Source organism: Sorex fumeus, unplaced genomic scaffold (genome assembly GCF_029834395.1).
Source record: "Sorex fumeus unplaced genomic scaffold, SorFum_2.1 ptg000050l, whole genome shotgun sequence".
NCBI lineage: Eukaryota > Metazoa > Chordata > Mammalia > Eulipotyphla > Soricidae > Sorex > Sorex fumeus.
Genome location: NW_026606107.1, coordinates 1,019,403 through 1,040,882, shown reverse-complemented (window position 1 = coordinate 1,040,882; position 21,480 = coordinate 1,019,403). Strand labels below are relative to the sequence as shown.

General features: G+C 37.1%; 1 protein-coding gene across 4 annotated transcripts in view; it reads right to left on the bottom strand.

Annotated features, from left to right (window-relative positions):
• The window catches only part of GPRASP2 (G protein-coupled receptor associated sorting protein 2), a 60,146-nt gene that overhangs the window by 23,083 nt on the left and 15,583 nt on the right, over positions 1-21,480 (bottom strand). Inside the window, exons 5-6 of one of the 4 annotated variants that reach the window (XR_008793851.1) lie at positions 17,546-17,660; positions 17,178-17,313 (exon numbers count right to left, since the gene is read on the bottom strand). The exons of the other annotated variants lie outside the window; for them this stretch is intronic. The gene's annotated coding sequence lies outside the window, so the exon portion shown is untranslated. Of the gene's footprint in view, positions 1-17,177; positions 17,314-17,545; positions 17,661-21,480 lie in introns of those variants that run through there. 4 annotated transcript variants of the gene reach the window in all.

Below are 21,480 nucleotides of genomic sequence, written 5' to 3'. Positions count from 1 at the left end.
CCCGGGTTAGCCACATGCAAGGCAAACGCCCTACCTGCTGTGCTATCACTCAAGCCCCAATGGTAACATTCTTAGCTAAAACACACAAGTTATGATTAATTATGGTGCTTACTAGCAGTTGCTGTGGTGTTCAAATATTTGCTAATCAGCATTTCCTGGATGTGGCTCTCACACTTTTTTTGGTTTGTTTTAAGTTATGGTGCTTGCTGAAATTTATATAGTTTTTGTGGTGTTTACACACTCCTGACTGTAAATTGCTTGTGTTTCCAGGGATCATAATAGCTGAGTTGCAAGGTTCAAACAGTACAGCTGCAAGGATCATGCTCAGTTAGTTCACTGGGGATTTGAACTCATAACCATATGCTTGCAAGACAAGTGCTCTAAGCTAGTTTGCTATTCTTCCAAGCAGTCACTTTTGTTTTTATTTATTTTTTTATTTTTTATTTTTTTGCTTTTTGGGTCACACCTGGTGATGCACAGGGGTTTCTCCTGGTTCTGCACTCAGGAGTTACTCCTGGCAGTGCTCAGGGGACCATATGGGATGCTGGGAATCAAACCTGGGTCGACCGTGTGCAAGGCAAATGCCCTACCTGCTGTGCTATCTCTCCAGCCCCCACTTTTGTTTTTAAATAATGTATATTTTACCTGATTCGGTGAAGTGGTATATATGCATTCATTAAATTATTTGTTCCTCAACATAACAATCATACATTAAATATATCTTACCATGATGATGGACAAAACTCATCATTTAATTCTATTTTTAAGAATTTTATTATTTTATAAATTATTGTCTCCTTCCTTTCTCTTTGTTGTTTTGTGTTGTGACTACTGGGTGGTAAAATACACACTTGGTTGTGTTATGATACTAGCATACCTATTTTTGGTGCTCACTGGAACTCACACATCTGGTTGAAGTACTAACACACCAAGTTGTACTCACTAGGGGTTGGACAATTTTAGTTGTGTTTGCACGCATATTCAACAGGGCTCACAGTCTTTAGTTGTATGCATTCATTCTGGTTGTAGAGCTCACAAGGGGTTGCACACTTTAGTTCTGGTACTTGCTCATATCTGGCTGTGAGGCACTGGAGATCATATCTGGCCAGCACTGAGGATCAAGCTTGTGGTCTTATGCTTGCAAGGCAGGAGTTTTTTCCAACTAAATCAGTTCTGCCTTTCATGTAATTCTTTGAATAGTGATTAATATATTTGAAATTATGTTGGGTTGATGTAAAATGTAATGTTAAGGTATTACTTGTGAATTTAATATTTTATAATTAGAAAGCTATTATCTTGATTAAATTCCACTTTTCAGATCTTGTAAAGGTATACCAGTTATTTTTAATTAGCTAGTTGATATATCATTTAATCCCCTTATTTCAAATCATCTTTGTTTTATATGTATATCTTGCAAACAGAAAATGCTTGGATTTTGTTATTTTATATACAGTTTTTTATGCCACACTTGGAGTGGTCAGCAATCAGTCCTGGTGGGGCTAATGGGAACACATGCAGAATTACATGCAAAGCAAATGCCAGACTTGCTATACTATCTCTCTGAAGATATATTTACATTTATTTCCTACTTTATTTAGTGCTTTCAGTCTATCTAGTCCCATCTTCTTTTCTCTCTTCCTCTTTCTCCCTTAACTCCTTTCTTCTGATTTGAGTAATTTTTATTATTCCATGTTTCTTCAGTTTTATGGACATTTTTATTTCATTGTATTTAATTCCCCACTGCATTTCAAATAATCATTTAAACCTATATTACAATTTAAAAATTATTTTCTTTGTTAACTTGCTTTTGGAAAATATTATACTATTTTTCTGAAATGCCTTTAGTAAACAACTAAAAACAGATCTAGAGCATTTAAAGAAAGAATAAAAAAACCTAGATTCATTATTGTATATATCTGATACATATACACAATGCTTTATGTATTTTGGCTACAACTTCCAAAATTAATTATACCATAACATGTAAGTCTAAGCAACTTACTGTGCATCTTCAGATTATAAGAACTATTCTACAAAACCAAAATACCATTATAAGAAATAAAAATGTAACTTCCTTTGAGATACTTCAAATTCAAATTTTCCTGCACTGCCCTGTAGCACTGTCCTCCCGCTGTTCATCAATTTGCTCAAGCGGGCCCAGGAATGTCTCCATTGTGAGACTTGTCGTTGTTACTGTATTTGGCATATCAAATATGTCACCAGGCTTTGCCATGTGGGCGAGATACTCCTGGTAGCTTACCAGGCTCTCCAAGAGGGGTGGAGGAATTGAACTCCAGTCAGCCAAGTCGGCTGCATACAAGGCAAACGCTGTGCTATCCTAACTGCTCTAAAAAGTGGTTAACAGAAGTTTTTATAATCAGTTTTCAATAAAGTGTCACACTGTTTCATTTTTAAAGTTAATTAATTTTTAAGATCCTATGGTTTATGTTACTATTAATAATGGTTTCTCATGCACTGGTATTGAGTGCAACATTTCTTAAATCTCTTTTAACCTGTTAGTTTCTCCTTTCAACCTTCTCTCATGACAATGTTTTTAAAAATTGATACAATACGATGCTTTTTACTCATTTTCCTATGCGTGTGTATTCTTCTGTTACCAGTGAATTAGTTAAGAATAGACTTATGTTAACTACTTTCCCTCTAATTCTTTTGAGGTAGTATTTTAGAGTGATGTATCTTTTCAGTTTACATTAAGAATTTAATTTCACTGTTTTCTGGCTTCATTTGTTGTTGATAAGAATCTATGAAAATTTAAACTGCCTCTTTCTAAAGATATGGAAAATCTGAATCTCAAAAGTATATGCAATGGCAAATATCTACAAATAGTTAAAACACAAATAAAACAGAGAACAAAGTTGGAAACCTTACATTTCCCAATTTTAAAATCTACCACAAAATTACAATAATATATAGGCAGTGAGTAGTGCCATAAGAAAAAGATGTCTCAAACAAAAGAACATTGATGGAGTATTAACAAAGTCTCATATCTATGGTCAGTTAATTTTTGTTATCTACCAAGAGCATGCAATGGGGAAAAAGAACATGTTCATAAAAACTGGTCACTTGAGACAACAAAAAATGCACCTAAGAAAGAATGAATTTGGATCCTTATCTCATAAAATAAAAAATTTACTCTAGGGTCAGAGTGGTAATATACCACTTGCATTGAATGCGGCAGAGTTGGGTTTGATCCTTGGCATCCCATATACCTCCATGACTGATCCCTGAGCAGACCCAGGAGAAGCCCTGAGCATCTATGGGAATGGCTCCAAAATGAACAAACAAAGAAAGAAATTAACTCAAGTGATATGTGACCTAAATACAAGGCCTCAACTATAAAAACCTTGGAGTAAAACAGGGATAAATCATTATGTTTTCAGATTTGCCAATGGTTTCTTAAGTATTACAAAAAGTACAAGGTTCAAAAGAAAAAAAATAAGTTTGACTTAAGATTTAAAACTTTTGTGCAACAAAAGACATTTTAGAAAGTAAAATAACTCACAGGTGAAATTATTTTCAAGTAATGTATTTGATAAGAGTACAACATATATAAAGAAATCCTGTAGCTTTAATAAGGAGGGAGGGGCTACAAGGTAGAGAAGAATGTCTTGTGGAATCACACTGGGTCTAATATACATATTAGTGTTATATTCTTCAATATAACATAACACATAATGCATTTAAAAAGATATGGAAAAGCTTAATCTCAAAATTATATGCACTGGCAAGTATCTAAATATAGCTAAAATAACCTTAAAAAAGAAAAAAGAGAACTAAGCACTAAAGTTTCTTCTATATAATACAAGGAAACTCTGTAGTCAGATGCTAAAGACATAGAGTGACAACAAAGAGAATAGGAAAAAGAGTCTTATACAATGTGCACAAAACTCACTTTCTTTGACCTTAAGAGGGATACAGACTCAGAACTTCAGAGGTAGGAGGTGAAGAGATTGTATAGTGGGAAAAGAGCTTGCCTTACATGTAGTCAACCAGGGTTTGATCCCCAGCATCCCATATTGGTCCCCTGAGCTCTGCCAAGAATAATTCTTGAGTGCAGAGCCAGGAGTAAATAACCCGTGAACATGAGAGGCTACGGTTCAAAAAAAAAAACCTTCTGAGGTAAACTACATGGTCACCTAAATGTAAATATACCATGAGGCACTGTAGCACTGTCCTCCCATTGTTCATTGATTTGCTTGAGCAGGCACCAGTAACGTCTCCGTTGTGAGACTTGTTGTTACTATTTTTGGCATATCTAATACACCACAGGGAGCTTGCCAGACTCTGCAGTGCTGGCGCGATACTCTCAGTAGCTTACCAGGCTCTCCGAGAGGGATGGAGGAATCGAACCCGGGTCGGCCTGGGTTAGCCACCTACAAGGCAAATGCCCTACCCACTGTGCTATTGCTCCAGCAAAATATTATATATATACTATGAAGACAAATAAGCCAATTTCACAAATAAGAATCGTATTTTTTTAATTATTATTTTTTTTTGCTTTTTGGGTCACACCTGGCAATACACAGGGGTTACTCCTGGATCTACACTCAGGAATTACCCCTGGCGGTGCTCAGGGGACCATATGGGATGCTGGGAATCGCACCCAGGTTGACTGTGTGCAAAGCAAACAGCAGTAAGTTTCATAATTTTAATAAACATGAGAGCATAATTTACCTAACAAAAGATATAAATTTGTTGGCTGGATAAGTAAAATGAATCCAACCTTCTACTGCTTAAACTACACACACCAGAATGATTATGAAAAATATAGGCTCAGATTAATAGGTTGAAAAACAATCTTTCAGGAAAACAATAGCCTAAAATATTTTGAAATGGCAAAATATATATCATATCAAATAAACACATTAAAACAGGTTATAAGGAATAAATATGGTAATGATCAAGGGATATATACATAGACTTGAATATTAACATATGCAATAAATGAAGGACCATAAAATATATAAAACCAGTAAGATACCAGAATTAAGGAAATATATTATAAGTGGTACAACATAGTATGAGAGACTGCTCCCATAGCTGTAGTATCCTTTACTTAATGTTTTCTATTGCTGGTAAGCTCAACTAGATAAAATATAAATAAGGAAGCATTAGCTTTAAAGATAAAAGAGAAAAATATGGGTTGTAACAGACATGTATAGGATCTCCACATCAAAAAGCTGAGTGGACCCTTTCTTCTCCAGTGTACAGTATATATTGTATTCCGTTATACAAAACAAATGTCCACAAAATCAAGATAATACAAATCATTTCAAGTATCTTTTCAAACCACAACATACTGAAGGGGAAAACGAATCACAAACAGAAAGTTTGGGAAAATTCAAACACTTAAAATCTACACAACACATTATGAAAAATAAGAGGATCAAGGAGGAAACTATAGAAGAAACAAAATAATTCTGGAAACAAGAATTAGCACAAGTTATCAAAATATATGGGAGACAGCAAAAGATGTTCTAAAGAGGGAAGTTTAGGGGCTGGAAAGATAGCACAGAGGGCCTTGAATGCAGCTAACCCATATCCTATACCTGGCAGCCCATATGTTTACCCGAGTACCATATGGAGTTATCCCTGAGTACACAGCCAGAAGTAAGCCCAGAACACCATCGAGTGTTGCTGTGGCTCCAAAACCACAAATAGGGACATTCATAGTAATATAGGCATTTATCAGAAAAATGTTCTAACCATATAACCTAACTTTATATTTTAAGAAACTAGAAAAAGGACAACAAAGGGAGGCCAAAGGAAATAGAAGGAAGAAAATAGAGACTAGCGAGAAATCAATAATACATAAACCAAAAATCAAAGACCAATGAATCTTGGAGCTGTGTTTTAAGACTAAACAAGACAGGGCTGGAGTGATAGTACAGTGGGTAGGGTGTTTGCCTTGCATGTGGCCGACCTGGGTTTGATCCCCAGCATACTATAGGGTCTCTCAAGCACCACCAGAAATAATTTCTGAGTGCAGAGCCAGGAGTAACCCCCGAGCATCACTGGTTGTGACACAAAAAGGAAAAAAAAAAGATTAAACAAGACAACAGATCCTTATCTAGACTAAATAAAAAAGGAAACTCTAATAAAATAAAAAATTAAAATCAGATAAAGAGGGATAACAAAAAATAATAAAATCAGAAAAAGTGGGACTGGAGTGATAGTCCAGCAGGTAGGGCATTTGCCTTGCATGCGGCCAACCTGGGATCAATCCCTGGCATCCCATATGGTCCCCCCTATCACCACCAGGAATAATTCCTCAGCACATAGCCAGCAGTAACCCTTGAGCATCGTTGGGTGTAACCCAAAAGGCAAAATAATACTAATACTACTACTACTAATAATAATAATAATAAAATAAGAAGTTATGGCATAAACCACAGAACTAAAAAAGATCACTTGAAAATACTATGAACTATGTAATGCAATTAAACCGTAGAACATAGAAGTAATGGAATATTTTTCAAATCTTAAAACCTCCCAAGACTGGATCTGGGGGAAGTACAACACCTGAACAGACTAATTACAAATATGGACATTAAAACAGTAATGAAAAGTCTCCCTTCAAACAAACACCCTGGTAAATATGAGTTCATTAGTTTTTCCAAACCTACTCCCTATTCTTCTAGGCTCTTCCAGAAAGTTGAAGAGAAGAAATACTTCTGAATAGCTTTCTTAAGGTCAACATTACCCAACATTACTGAGAGGAATGAAACTACTAATAAAAAAATTGCTGATGAAGACATATACAAACATCCTCAACAAAAATCTTAGTGAACCAAATATAACAATATAATAAAAAAAAGATTATACACCATGATCAAGTGGGATTTACCCTAGGGTTGCAAGAATGATTCACCACACACAAGTCAATACTGTACACCACAGTAATGAAAGAAAAAAATCTTAATATCACATCAATATATGCAGAGAAATCAATTGACAAGCTCCAACATGAATCTTTAATTAAAAACTCTTAATATATAGAATGAACTTCTTTCAATTTAGTAAGGCTGGTTATAAAATATAATTATCACAAACTCCCAGTTAATATTATACTCAACAGCAAAAAACTGAAAGGCTTTGCTCTAAGACCAGGCACAAGACAAGGATGTCTATGCTCACTGCTATCACTCAACACAGTATTGAACATCCTTACCATAGCATTAGGCAAAAGAGAAATTAAAGGGATACAATGTGGAAAAGAATAACTCAACCACTACCATCTATTTTTTTAGAAAATATAGCAAACACCCATAAACACTCCATAAAAAAGCTTCAAGAAACAATAAGCATACAGTAAAGCATTAATGTACAAAATCAGCACATAAAATTCTATTTAATTTCTAAATACGATTAATGAACAAGAAAGAAAATAATTTAAATCCCATTTACAACTTTGCTCTTCAAAATCAAGTACTTGGAAATCAATTTAACTAACTATGTGAAAGACATATACAATAAAACTAAAAATTACTGCCAAAATAACTAGATGAAGAAACAAGGAAATGAAAACATAGTCTCTTTTCCTGGAGTGAAAGAATTAACATCATTGACTTGCCCATATTAGACAAAATACTACATATTCAATGCAATTCCCATAACATTCCCATAAGCATTCTTTAGGGACTCTAAAAAATACTGTTAAAATTTATATGAAGTAATGCAATTTACCAAATAGCTGAAGTAATGCTATGGGGATAAAAACATGGGGCATACTGTAGTTCTTGACCTTAAATTAAGTAACCAAAACTGTATGGTACCCTAATATAGGCATACTCACAGACCAATGGAAGGAAACTTAGAGCTCAGTGATTAGCCTTCAGATGAATGAAATGTGGGTGACACATGTGCTCAGGCACCACAGGTGCTCAGTCATGTGGTTACAAGCAGCACACTATCTTGGGAAGCATATGCACTCACATTTCCCCTTTTGAGATGTGTACTGGGGCTCTCTCTGTCTTTGGAGAAGCCCCTGATATCCCTTGAGCATGTTACTCTCTCTCTCCCACTTTTCCTCCTTCTCCTTCCTAAAATCCTCCAAAGTCTGTTTTTACTTCACTACTTATCTACTGCTGAAATTCTGTCCTGCGAAATAGGACAGATAACCTGGAAACCCTGGGTAAGGCCTAGGACTGACTTTCCAGACTTTATAAGTCCTATCATTCTGAGACAGTTCCGTGGTGGCAGAGACGGATTGGGAGAAAGTGACTATCTTTCTTCTCCCTCCCTCACAAAAGCCACCGGTCGGGGGTCCACGACTTCAAATGTGGCGAGCTGCCAGGAGCTTGCAGTGAAGAGCCCCACAAGGAAAGAGGTAATCCATAGAAATCTGCTGTGGAGGTATGCTCCCTTGCAAATCATTAGGGGTTATGTGGGAGGAATATAATAACCTCTGTGTGAATGTGTGTACCCTGCAGGCCTTCCTATTGAAAGAGGAAGCCCCAGTTTCCCCTTGCCAACAAGAGGGGAATTCAGTTTTTCCTCAGCAGCAGTTCTATTTCTTCCCATTGACCCATCACACCTCATCCCCAAAGCCCAATTTTTAACATTTGTGGAGATCCCCAGAGCCATATTACTCTGTCCCAGAACTAGGAATCACAAGACTAAGCACTGCACCGTAGCACTTTACTTCCATTGTTCATCGATTTGCTTTAGTGGGCCCAGTAATGTCTCCATTGTGAGACTTGTTACTGTGTTTGGCATATTGAATACATGAAGGGGAACTTGCGAGGCTTTGCTGTGTGGGCGAGATACTCTCAGTAGCTTGCTGGGCTCTCCGAGAGGGGCAGAAGAATCAAACTTGGGTTGGCCTGGTCGGCCGTATGGAAAGCAAACACCCTACCCACTATGCTATAGCTCCAGTCCACAAGACTAAGATAATGAACAATACCCAAGGCAGGTGACCATGAAGACAAACCAGCCAGACCACCCTGTAGATTCCCCACATTCTTGTGATACTTGTTGATTGTCACAAAGGGCCTTTAAAAAGGCCTACACAAAAGAATTAGTAACTCTTACATTTAACTTAGTCATATAAGAAGTACCTGCCCACTTGGGGGGCTACTTTTCTTTTCTCTTCACTTTACAGTAAACTTCCACTTTCCAACTCTGAGCCTGAGCATCTTTATTATTCAATATTTTTATTCTTGAATGAAAATACTGAAGAACCTGGGAATTGCAAACAAACACAGAGACCTGCCACCACTGCTTCTGCATCACCTGCATCACTATTGCCATGATTCTGTAGTACAGACAACTATGGGAGAGACAGCAGGAAAACCCACTAATGAAAATATCCTGGGAAACTAAGGCAAGATATCAACTCCCAGGAAGAGAGATCCTTTCCCCTCTCAGTCTCAATCTAACAAGAGAATCAGAGAGAGGTCAACTGAAATGCTAATGAAGGCAGCAAGCAGGTTTAGTCCTAGGTGATTTAAGGCAAGGGGAAAAAAGAGGAAACGCAGGTAAGAAAATGAACACAGCAAAAGATGCAGCAAGCCAGATAGGCAGTGGCAAGCTAAGAAAGGCAGAGAATTTTCTCTTAATCCCATCTAAGCAAAGTTTCTTGAAACTCATGGCACACTAGGTTTGGCTCTACAAGCAAACTGTGGTCGTGGTAGATGCCAGGCAAGGCTCCATGGATGCTTAGGGTAGACACAGTGATGACTGATGGAGACGTCCATGATCATGATTCTCTAACAACAGGCTTGTCCAACATGTAGCTGAGGGTTTGTTCATGCGGGAACGCCTGCCAAAGCCACAGAACCCTAGACTAGGCTGACATGCAACTGTGGTCAAGTCCATGCCAGAATGCCAAGATAGGCTCTAAAGCCACAGCACTCTAAAATGAAGGAGTCAAAGCCCCTTAGGAGAAATTAAAGAGACCTGGAGAAAAAGTAGTTTGTCAGGCAACCATCCTGTTTTATGTTTTTCTTCTTCTTCATAGGCTGCTGCTTATATTCGGGAATCATAGGAAATTCAACTCCTATACCCAAAGATTGGGTTGATAATTAAAATATTATAAGAATTCCATTTAATTGGGCTAAAAAAGAAGTGTCTCACGGACTTTTGTAATACCACATGGCCTAAGTATAAACCAGAGCACAGGAAAGATGGTCAGTGAATGGCAGCCTGCATTACTAGACCATTTTTGCAGCTAGCGCTTTTTTGCAAGAAGCAAAAGATATGGGATTATCAAACCAGAGGAGGCAGGAAAAATGTGAGACTACATGATTAACTATTTAATATCATAAATGAAGAAGCATGTTACTAAAGGCTGTTGATTATGACAAGCTGAAGGAAGTTATGCAGGAGAAAAATGAAAATCCCTACTGCTTTTAGGAAAGACTTAAAGAAATCCTGAGAAAGAAAATGCCAAAGACCACCTGTTCTAGCTTTTCCTCTCCATAGGTTGTTGCTACTCAGAAGCATGGAAAGTTAGGGCTCAATTCAGAAATGTTTATATTTTGGGATGTTTAGGGAAGAAAGACATTGACAGCTGCAAAAGCCTTTCTCTTGCACTACTATCTTTTCTTCTCAAGGCCCATCAAACTTAACACTTTCTTTACTCTAGCAATAGGCAACAAGGCAGCCTATCCCCATGGGTCTGATAAGAAGTGCTAACTCTCTGCCTCAGAACTAGGAAAACCCAAAATGGTAACATAGAACCACCTTAGGCTTACAACAACTATGCCATAATTTAGTTTGCCGGCTTTACATTAACAAAGGGGCTCTCTTAACCCAGTTTTAACAGGCAGGGAACAGAGGCTGGTGCAGGCTGGGAAATGTGGGGCAAGGCTCTCAATGGGCCAAATGGGCTATCATTTTTTTCTTTTTGGGTCACACCTGGCAATGCTCAGGGGTTACTCCTGGTTCTGCACTCAAGAACTACTCCTGGCGGTGCTCAGGGGACCATATGGGATGCTGGGAATCGAACCTGCGTCGGCTGCATACAAGGCAAATGCCTTACCCGCTGTGCTATCACTCCAGCCCCCAAATGAGCTATCTTTTGCCCTGTGTACTGCCCCTTCCTTTCTCAGCCCATCAGTTTGCTCCCTGCCATTCTTTAAGGGTCAGATAACAACTGAAGCAGATTGATTGATCAATTGTATATGTGTGTTTTTACATGTGGTGTCTGTAGTCAATTCGTCTGTCTGTGTGGAACACTTGAATGTTAGAGCTAGAATGAAATCAGAAGCAGAAATCTATAGACCTGGGCAAGCTGCATTATCACTAAAGCTCAGAGTTGATATGCAACTCAACAATTTAAAAGATTTAGGTGCTTTTGAATCTTGTTAGACCAGGATTAAATGAAAGGTTTTCAAACAGAATGTTGAGAGTCCTACCCTTGTCAGCTGGTCCCAGGGTGGCAGAGGCGGATTAGGAGAAAGTGACCATCTCTCTCCGCTCTGCCTCATATAATCCACCCACTGGGTTCATTGACTTCAGTATAAACACTCACGCCATGCAGAACAAATGGACGTCAGGTGCAGCTTGACAGCTGCTTTATGGGGCTACAGGAAAGTGGAGTCTATTCTGAATTTATTGCAGACTTCACCAGTCTGAGATTTCCCCAGCTGCTTCCCGGAATGACAAAAGTTGATAGAGAAATAAGTGTCAGATTTCGTTCTCAAGGCTTTTCCTTTCTTCTTTCCACTTCATGTAAATCACCTGGGAACCTCCACCAATAACATTCTGAACTCAAATGAAATATAGTAGTAGACTCCTTAATGCAGCAAAAGAGAAGCAAAATCTCAGTAACAAGGGAAACAAAATAAAATTCCCATCAGATTTCTCAAGGTAGAAGAGAATGGATTTATACTCAAAGTACTAAATTAAAACAACTTTTAACCAATAATGCTCTTCTTTGTAAGGTTATTAGTCAAATTTGAGGGAATAATAAGGACATTCTCAAACAATGGCTGAAGACATGTGTTGCATCTAAACCAGCTCTGTGAGGAATACTGAATGACCTCTTTTATAAAAAGGAATGCTGAATGGCAAAAATGATCAAAATCCTCATAGACAACTGGTTACAAATTCCTTCATATCAACAATTTCTCCAAACGTCAATGTAATGGAATCTAACAAAAGGCACAAAGTGGTGAGATGGTTCAGGAATAAAAATCCAATCTTGGACTGCTTACAAGAAACACACTTGAGCTCTCAATAAAACACAGCGTCAGAGTGAAAGGTTAGAAAATAGTCATATATGCTAATGGTAGAGTAAATAAAGCAGGGAACATCACACTTTTATCAGAACAAATAGTACTCAAACTAAAGAAACTTGTAAGAATCAGGGATGGGTATTACGTACAAATTAAGGAATTTATTAGTAGACCAAGAGGACTTAACTCCTATCAACCAAATGAAGGAGCAGCAAAGTTTAAAAAGCAACTAATAGATTTGATGACATACATCAATGGCAACACAACAGCTATGGTGCACTCCATCACTCCTTCCTGTCATTGGACAAGTCAACCAGACTGAGTATCAGTATGGAAATAAGAGAACTAAATGAGGGTTCAAATGAACTGAGATTGACAGAAATGTACAGGACTGTCCAACTCCCAAAAGTCGAGTACATAATCTCCAGTGCGTATGGAACATTCTTCAGGATAGATCATATGCCGGAACACAATAGGAGTGTCCATAAAGACATGAAAATAGGAATCATATCAAGCTGTTACCTGTCCATGAAGCTATCTATTGTTCCTTCAAATGTGAATGATAATCTAGTTGAATAGAATATTTTTGGTAAAGTATTCATTTTATTGTTTCTGTACTATGTCTTTCCATTCTCTCCTGATCTCTAGTCTCATTTGTTGGATCCATTGTGACTCTTATGGGCTTCATAGCCTTGAAACTAGTTTCGCAAGAATTAAAGAAGCTTCTTTCTTTATTTTTGCTTTTTGGGTCACACTCAGCGATAGTCAGGGATTACTCCTGGCTAAACACTCAGTAATTACTCCTGTTAGTGCTGGGGGACCGTATCAGACTCCGGGGATCAATCCTGGGTGCATGGTAAATGCCCTTCCCTATGTGCTATCGCTCTGGCCCCAAAGGAGCATTTTTAAAGGACAGAAAAAACTTCCTAGCACATGCTACTGAGTATGGTACTCACTCATGGTGCTGTATGATTACTCAGAGCTTGCTAAGGGATTTCAATAATGAATTAAAGTCTCATTTATATTGAATGCCCTATGACTGATGAGGTCTTTTCTTTTTCTATAGGGAAATTTTTTTGTTTTTTTGGGTCACACCAGCGATGCTCAGGTGTTACTCCTAGCTCTGCTCTCAGCAATCCCTCCTGGCGGTGCACTTGGGATGCTGGAGATCAAATGGGTAAGTCGCATGTAAGGCAAATACCTTAACTGCTGTACTATCGATCCACAGTTCCTCCATAGGAATTTTTATTGCAATCTTTTACTTATTAATGCAGATATTTAAGCAGTATGCATAAATATATTATTTTCTAACAAGAGTTCCTTTCTTAGGATAAAAAACCCTTAATTTTATAGACCTACCTGTCCATATTTTCGCATTTTCTTAATTCTCTTAAGTCTTGCTAAATTTTTCATTTTAATGTTTTACCTAGTTCATGTAAACTCTGAAATATATTAGCACAGAATTTTTAAAGTTTTATTTATGTGGGGCTGGAGCAATAGCACAGAGGGTACGGCATTTGCCTTGCATGAGGCTGACCCGGGTTCCATTCCCAGCATCACATATGGTCCCCTGAGCACTGTCAGGAGTAATTCCTGAGTGCAGAGCCAGGAGTAACCCCTGTGCATCGCCGGGTGTGACCCAAAAAGCAAAAAAAAATGTTTTATTTATGACAGGAAGACTTGATAATTACCACAATAAGACCCATATATAAAATAAAATTTAATGCATCATATTTTAGTTGAAAGAGTTGAAAACGAATTTTGTAAATGAGACTACACATTATACTATATTCTATTAATGACCTGAATTTCTCTATATACATAGGTTAAAATTATATAGTGATAAATCATCACAAATTGACTTATTGATTCATTTTATGATAATTCTACTTGCCATTTCTTTAAGTTTGTTAAATAAGAACAAGAAATCTGAAATAAATTTGTTATATGACTGCTAAGAGGGTAGTCTAGCAGACTGGGGAGTGAGTGGGAGGGCATCTGGGGACACTGGTGGAGGGAAGACTAGTGACGGGATTGATATTGGAACATTTTATGCCTGAAAGAGGTCTATTATGAAAAACTCTCTAAATCATGGTGTCTTGATAAAAATAAAGACAAATTAAATAAATTAAATAGGACATGAAGAGATAATACACCGGGGAGGGCACTTGCCTTCCACACAGCCAATCCAGGTTCGATTCCTAACACCCCCATATTCCTCCAAGTCCACCAGGAGCAATCTCTGAATGCAGAGTCAGAACCCCTGAGCACTGCTGGATGTAGTCAAGAATGCTAAGAATAATTTTTAATTTCAAAATATAATTTAATTCATATACACTTAAATGAAAATTTGAAAAACTACACAGTATCACATCATCTTTTACTGTTTCCTAGATGTATCTATTCAACAAGATCTCAACTGAATTTCTTTTCTCTTGGGGGAATCTCCCAGGCAATACTCAGGGGATCTGAGGGCTAGTCCAAGTGATACTCACTCATACCAGTGCTGCTAAGGCCCAGCAATGCTGGAGGTTGCCTGGGCCACACTGATCATGCTCAGGGAACCATGTGGGGACAGGTCAAACCCAGTGCCTTTTCCCACAGGCATGCACTCAACATTTTGAACTTTCATCATGACCCCATTAGAATTTTATTAGTAATAAAAAATCCTGTCAAGCCCCCTTTTAAAAACTAGAGTGCCAGGATAACGAAAATTAACCATAAAAATAAAGTTTGAAAAAGTTCCAACATTTGGAAAGAAAAGAATATAATTTTAAACAACTACTGGGTCAAAGAGAAAATCAAGGAAGAAATAAAAAGATTCCATAAAACAAAATGGAATGAAAATAAAAACTACTGAAATCTATCACATAGCAAAAGCTATACTAAAAAAGAAGAAGGAAATTCATAGTAATGCCAGCTTACTCAGGAAATAGGAAAAAGCTCAAGTTAAATAACCTAATCTTACAGCTTGAGAAATGAGAAAATGAACAATATATTAATCACAAAGTAAACAGAAAGGAGGAAATAATAAAAGTAAGAGCAGGAACCAAAAAGATTCCTGCTCAGGGGTTCCAAGAACAGGGTTTAAGGTGCTTACTTGTATGAGAGGGCTGGAGCAATAGCACAGCAGCCAGCCCGGCCAAGCCAGATTCGATTCCTCTGCCCCTCTCGGAGAGCCCGGCAAGCTTCCGAGAGTATCTCGCCAGTACAGCAAAGCCTGGCAAGCTACCCGTGATGTATACGATATTCCAAACACAGTTACAACAAGTCTCAAAATGGAGATGTTACTGGGCCCGCTCGAGTAAACCGATGAACTACGGGAGGACAGTGACAGTGACAGTGACTTGCATGAGGATGAATCAGGTTCAATTCCCAGCAATGCACACACTATTGGGAGTTAAACTCCAAGCACAGAGTCAAGAGTAGCCCCTGAGCAGTGCTAAGAATGAACCCCACCCATAGTTCAGAAATCAAGGACAGAGAAATCAAGAACATAAAACAGTAGATTAATAAAATCAGGAGATGGTTTACCTAAAGAATAAGTAAGACAAATAAACCCTTGGCTAGACTCATTAAGAAAAAGAAATAATCCAAATAAATCAGATAAGAGATAAAAGGGGGAAATTACAACAGCCACCTCAAAGTATAAAACATATGGGCCAGAGATATGGTACAGTAGGTAAGGTACTTGCCTTTCACTAAGCCAACCCATATTCAATCCCCAGTGCCATATATAGTACACCAAGTACTTCCAGAAATGTTTTCTGAGCACAGAGGCTGGATTAAGCCCTGAGAACAGCTAAATATGATCTCCCCCCTCCAAGAGCAAAATAATCATTAAATCTTACTATTAACAACTCTATAGCATTAAGTTAGAAAACCTAGAAGAAATGGATAAATTCTTATAATCATACAACATCTCAAAATATAATCAAAAGGAAGTTAAAAAACTAGATATACCAAGAATCAGCAAGGAAACTGAAACAATAATTAAAAATCTTCCGAAGAACCAAAGACCTGGTCTAGGTAGGTTCACTTATAAGTCATGTCAAAGCATCAAAGGTTTATTGACCATAGTCTTCAAGTACTTCCAAACAATGAAAGAAATAGGAATCTTTCCTAACAAAATTTTAGTATACAATTAAAAATATTATTTAATATTATATTATGTTATTACTACAGCTTTATTGTAAAACTGAATGGTAGGTAATGTAACACCTCCCATCTTTTTTGTTACGATAGTTTTGTCTATTTGATAGTTTTATGATTATATACAAATTTTAGTAGAAGGGGCTGAATATAGTATATAAGTGGCTATATCCTATACTACACTATATCCTATAATATATATAGTATATATCCAGATATAGTATAGCAGGTAGGAGTGATCCCTGTGCAGAGTCAGGAGTCAGCCCTTGAGCAACACAATATAATATTAATATAATATTTATATATTTCTTAATCTTTTCTTATTTTTTCCTAATCTTCTGTTAAGAAGCTGTTACCCTAACAGCCAACGTTACCATTACCCTAATATTAAAACAGCAGAAGTTAATCTTACCCTAATAACAAACGCAGAAAGACAAACCTACTAGTAATAAAGATCAATACCCATGATAAATATCAACAAAGATCCTTAATAAAATCTTTTGAGGGGAAGGAGGCACACCTGGAGATACTCAAGGGTTACTCCTGGCTCTACACCTCTATACCCAGGAATAACTCCTGGCAGTGCTTAGGGGACCATATGGGTTGCCGGGGATTGAACCAGGGTCTCTAGCCCTTTAGGTCCTTAAGAAAATCTTAATATACCAAATCCAACAATATATCAAAAGGATCATTTACACTAATAAAGTGAAATTAACTCCAGGGACAAAAGGATGGTTCAATATATGCAAAGCAATCAATGTAATCCACCATTATCAACAAAAGTAACATCTACATTTTTTGATTTAAAAAAGATTAAAATTTAGGGACCAGAGAGATGGTACAGTGGGTAAAGATGCTTGCCTTGAATGTGGCTGACCTGGATTCAATCTGCAGCATCCCATACGGTCTCCTGAGCATCACCAGGAGTGATTCCTGAATGTAGAGTCAGGAGTAACCCCTAAGCATTGTCCACGTGTGGCCCCAAAACAGACATAAATTTGATTTAAAATTATCATATGATTATATCAAATGATGCTGAGAAAGTTTGTGGCGAGATACAACATCCATTCATGGTAACTCCTTCTACCACCAAACAGAGATCAAAGGAATGTACCTCAAGATAGTAACAGCCATTTATAACAAACCCACAGTCAACATCAGACCCAACGGCAAAAATACTGAAAGCCTACCTTCTGATATCAGGGACTTGGCAAGGATGTTCACTTTCTCCATTATTACTGAACAGAGTTTTCAAAGTGCTTGACACAGCAATTTGGCAAGAAAAAGAAACAAAAAGGATTCAAACTGTAAAAGAATTAAAATTATCACAATAATATAAGTAGAAGACACTAATGAGTCCACAGAATCTATTACAAACAATAAACAATATAGCAAAGTAGCAGTCCTAAAAATACATACACAGGGGCTGGAGTGATAATACAGTGGGTAGGGCATTTGCCTTGTAGGTGGCTGACATGGGTTTGATCCTGGTCCCCCAAGCACTGCCAGAAGTAATTCCTGAGTGCAGAGCCAGAAATAGCCTCTGTGCATTGCCAGGTGTGACCCAAAAAGCAAAAAAAATTATATAAACAAAGTCTGTTTCATATCTATATGCAAATAATGAAACAGAACACACAAAAAGGAAAATTTAATATAGTATTCAAAAACATTAAAAAAATTAATATAGTATTCAAAAACATTAAATCCCTAGGAATCAACTGAGCAAATGATATGAAAGACTTATATATCGAGAACTATAAGTCATTATTGTAAGAAATAGAAGAGGATATGGGAAATGGAAAATATTCTATGTTCATGGATTCCAATAATAATTTTTAAAAGGCCATCCAGTGCAAAACATGACATAACTTCAATGTAATTCCTAGATGAATTCTGATGACAGTTTTCAAGAACTAGAACAAACTGTACTAAAAAAAATGGGGGGAATGGGGTTGGGTCACACCTGGTGTTGCTCAAGGGCTGACTCCTGCCTCTGCAGTCAGGAATCACTCCTACCTGCTATACTATCACTCCAGCCTTCTCTACTAAAATTTGTATGTAATAATAAAACTCTCAAATAAGCAAAACTATCCTAACAAAAAAGATGGAGGTTATTTCATTTCGTACCATAAAGTTGTACAATAGTGCTGTAGTTTAAAATGCTGCATGCTAGTGGACTAAAGATAGGTGCTCAGACCAATGGAATAGAATTGAGAGCCCAAAGACAAAATCATACTTATGAACATTTAATATAGGTAATGGAGTTTAGTGTATGAAATGGATCAAGCAAAGTGGAACTTTTCAATAGTGCTGGCAAAACTAAAAACAATGGCAACTTCTCACAAAATAGCAACAGAGCTTCCATATGACCTAGTATTTTCACTTCTTGGTATATACACCTAAACACAAAAATTATTCAAAAAGACGCATGCAGCATGCATGCCTAAGTTCATTGTAGCATTTAGTACAATATCCAGAATATGGAAACAACACAATCTCTCTCTCTCTCTCTCTCTCTCTCTCTCTATATATATATATATATATATATATATGTACTGATAGAAGGGGAAAACTCATTTTTCTGTAAATTGGATGAAACTTAGGAACTTAATGCTATCATATTAAGCAAAATAAATCAGAAGATGACGGATAAATATCAGATAATTGCACTTGTCTGTGGTATACAGAGCAACAAAAGAAAGGAATTGTCAGTATTGAACAATGACAAACCCTTGGCTTTAGATTACAAAACTGAGATTAACAAGCAGTGGGGAAGGGTTGGAGTGAATGAAGATGTAGACTAGAAGTAACATAAGGACTGTGGTAGACAAGCTTGAGTACTTTAGTGGTGGTAAAATGCTGTACCTCTGTACATCAGAACCATAAACACTGACAGTATTATGGCCAAGTTAACTAAACTATAAATTAAAAAAATAAAGAAACAACCAGGGTGGAAAAGTTGTGGTGAAAAATAAAATACTTGCACACAGTGCGACCATCATCTGGTTCACCCTTTATGAAAAATAACATGCCAATTTCCAAGAAAAATTAAGAATAGGTCTGTTATATGGTCCCTTGATTCCATTTATTGGCATCTGCCTCCACCTACTCTTCTCTTCAAACACTAAAACACTAATATGAAAAGACATTTGATTTCTTTACTGCATTTTTAAAATTCAAAATATGCTTATACCAATGAGATGATTATCATCCCCTAAAAGTTATTAGATTATTAGATGTAAAAAGCATGATAAAATACTCTTGGTAATCACAAGACAATAATCTAGATCAGCAATACTTAGAAGGAAGCATAAGGGGAACAATCACCAGGGAAAACAATGCACATGAAAAGGCAGATAAAAATTTTAATAGAAACCTGTAAGTCACTATTTAAAGAAATAGAAAGGGACACCTGAAAATGGAAACATATTCCATATTCACAGGTTGGAAGGATTAACATTGTCAAAATGTCCATCCTACTAAGAGTATTACATGGATTCAATGTAATCCACATCAAAATTACAGCAACATTCTTTAAGGACTTAGAACAAATCTTGGTAAAAATTGTATGAAATCATAAAATGGCCTGAATGGCCAAAGCTATTCTGAAATAAAAAGATGGCTTTTATTCTGAAATAAAACGATGTACTGTAAAGCCATAGGTATCTGAACTGTGTGGTACTGGAACAAAGGCAACCAGACCAAAAGAACAGCAAGTCCATAGGTAAATCATCAGATATATGTATAGTAAAATCTTTGACAGAGAGTGCATTAAATGGAATAAGAAAAGCCTTTTCAACAAATGGTGCTAGGGGCTGGAGCAACAGTACAGTGGGTGGGGCATGTGCCTTGTATGCAGCCAACACAGTTTAGATCCCTAAATGCAGAGCAGAAGTAACCCCTGGGCACTGCTGGATGTTACCCAAAAACCAAATAAATAAACAAATGGGAAAACTGGATAGCATAACACATGTAAAAAAGATGAATCTTGGTCTATATCTGATACCACCCACAAGAATAATTGAAAGTGAATTAAAGACTTTGACATTAGGCCAAAATCCATCAAATAAATCTTCAAAGATTTGACTCCACTGGCAAAGGTAACAAAAATGGGGGAGTGCATCAAAAGAGTTTTGAGAAATTAAACATGAGAAAAGAAACTCAGACTAACGTAAAAATACCCTACTTATTAACATGAGAAGAATTTGCACACCACACACAGGAAAAGGGCTAACACCCAAAATAGATAGAGTCTCAAAAAACTGACCAACAGTCATTTATTCCATCAAAAATGGTGAAAGATGAAGATACTTCCCAGAAGACATATGGATGTTTAGTAGGCATATAAAAGTGTTATCACTTATTATCAGAAAATACAAGTAAAGTGACAATGAAAGGGATAGAAATAGTATGAGGTTTAAGATGCTTACTTTGCATGCAGACAACCCTGGTTTAATTCCCAACAACACATACGGTTCTCTAGCACAACCAGGAGTGATTACTGAGTACAGAGCTAGGACTAAGCCTTTGAGTACAGCCAGAGGTAGTCCAAAACCATAAAAACAATGAGATATAAATTTCCACCAGTGAGAATGGTATACATAAAAAAACCCAGAAAACTTAGAACATGTAGTGTTGGCTGGCATGCAGTGTAAAGGAATCCTCATTCACTGATACTGGAATGTCATTGGTTCAGTCTCTGTAGAAAACAGAGTATGGAGATTCCTCAGAAAATTTGGAATTCCCTTATGGTCCCAAAATTTCACTCCTTCGCATCTATCCCAAGAACACAAAAAATATTAATTCAAAAAGAATTATACATTCCAGCATGAAACTATGGTTGGTAGGCCACTTGCTTTGCATGCAGCAGACCTGGGTTCTATTCCTGGCACTGCATAAAGTCTACCAAGCACCACCAGGAGTGATCCCTGAGCACAGAGCTAGGAATAATCCCTGAGAACTGCCAGGTGTGGCACAAAAACAAAAGAAGGGAAGTTAAGATGCACACATATGTTCATTCCAGCACTGTCTACAATAGACCAATTCTAAAACAACCCATGTGCTCAACACAATGATGAGTGGAAAAAGAAATCATAACATACTGTATGTACACAATAGAATACTA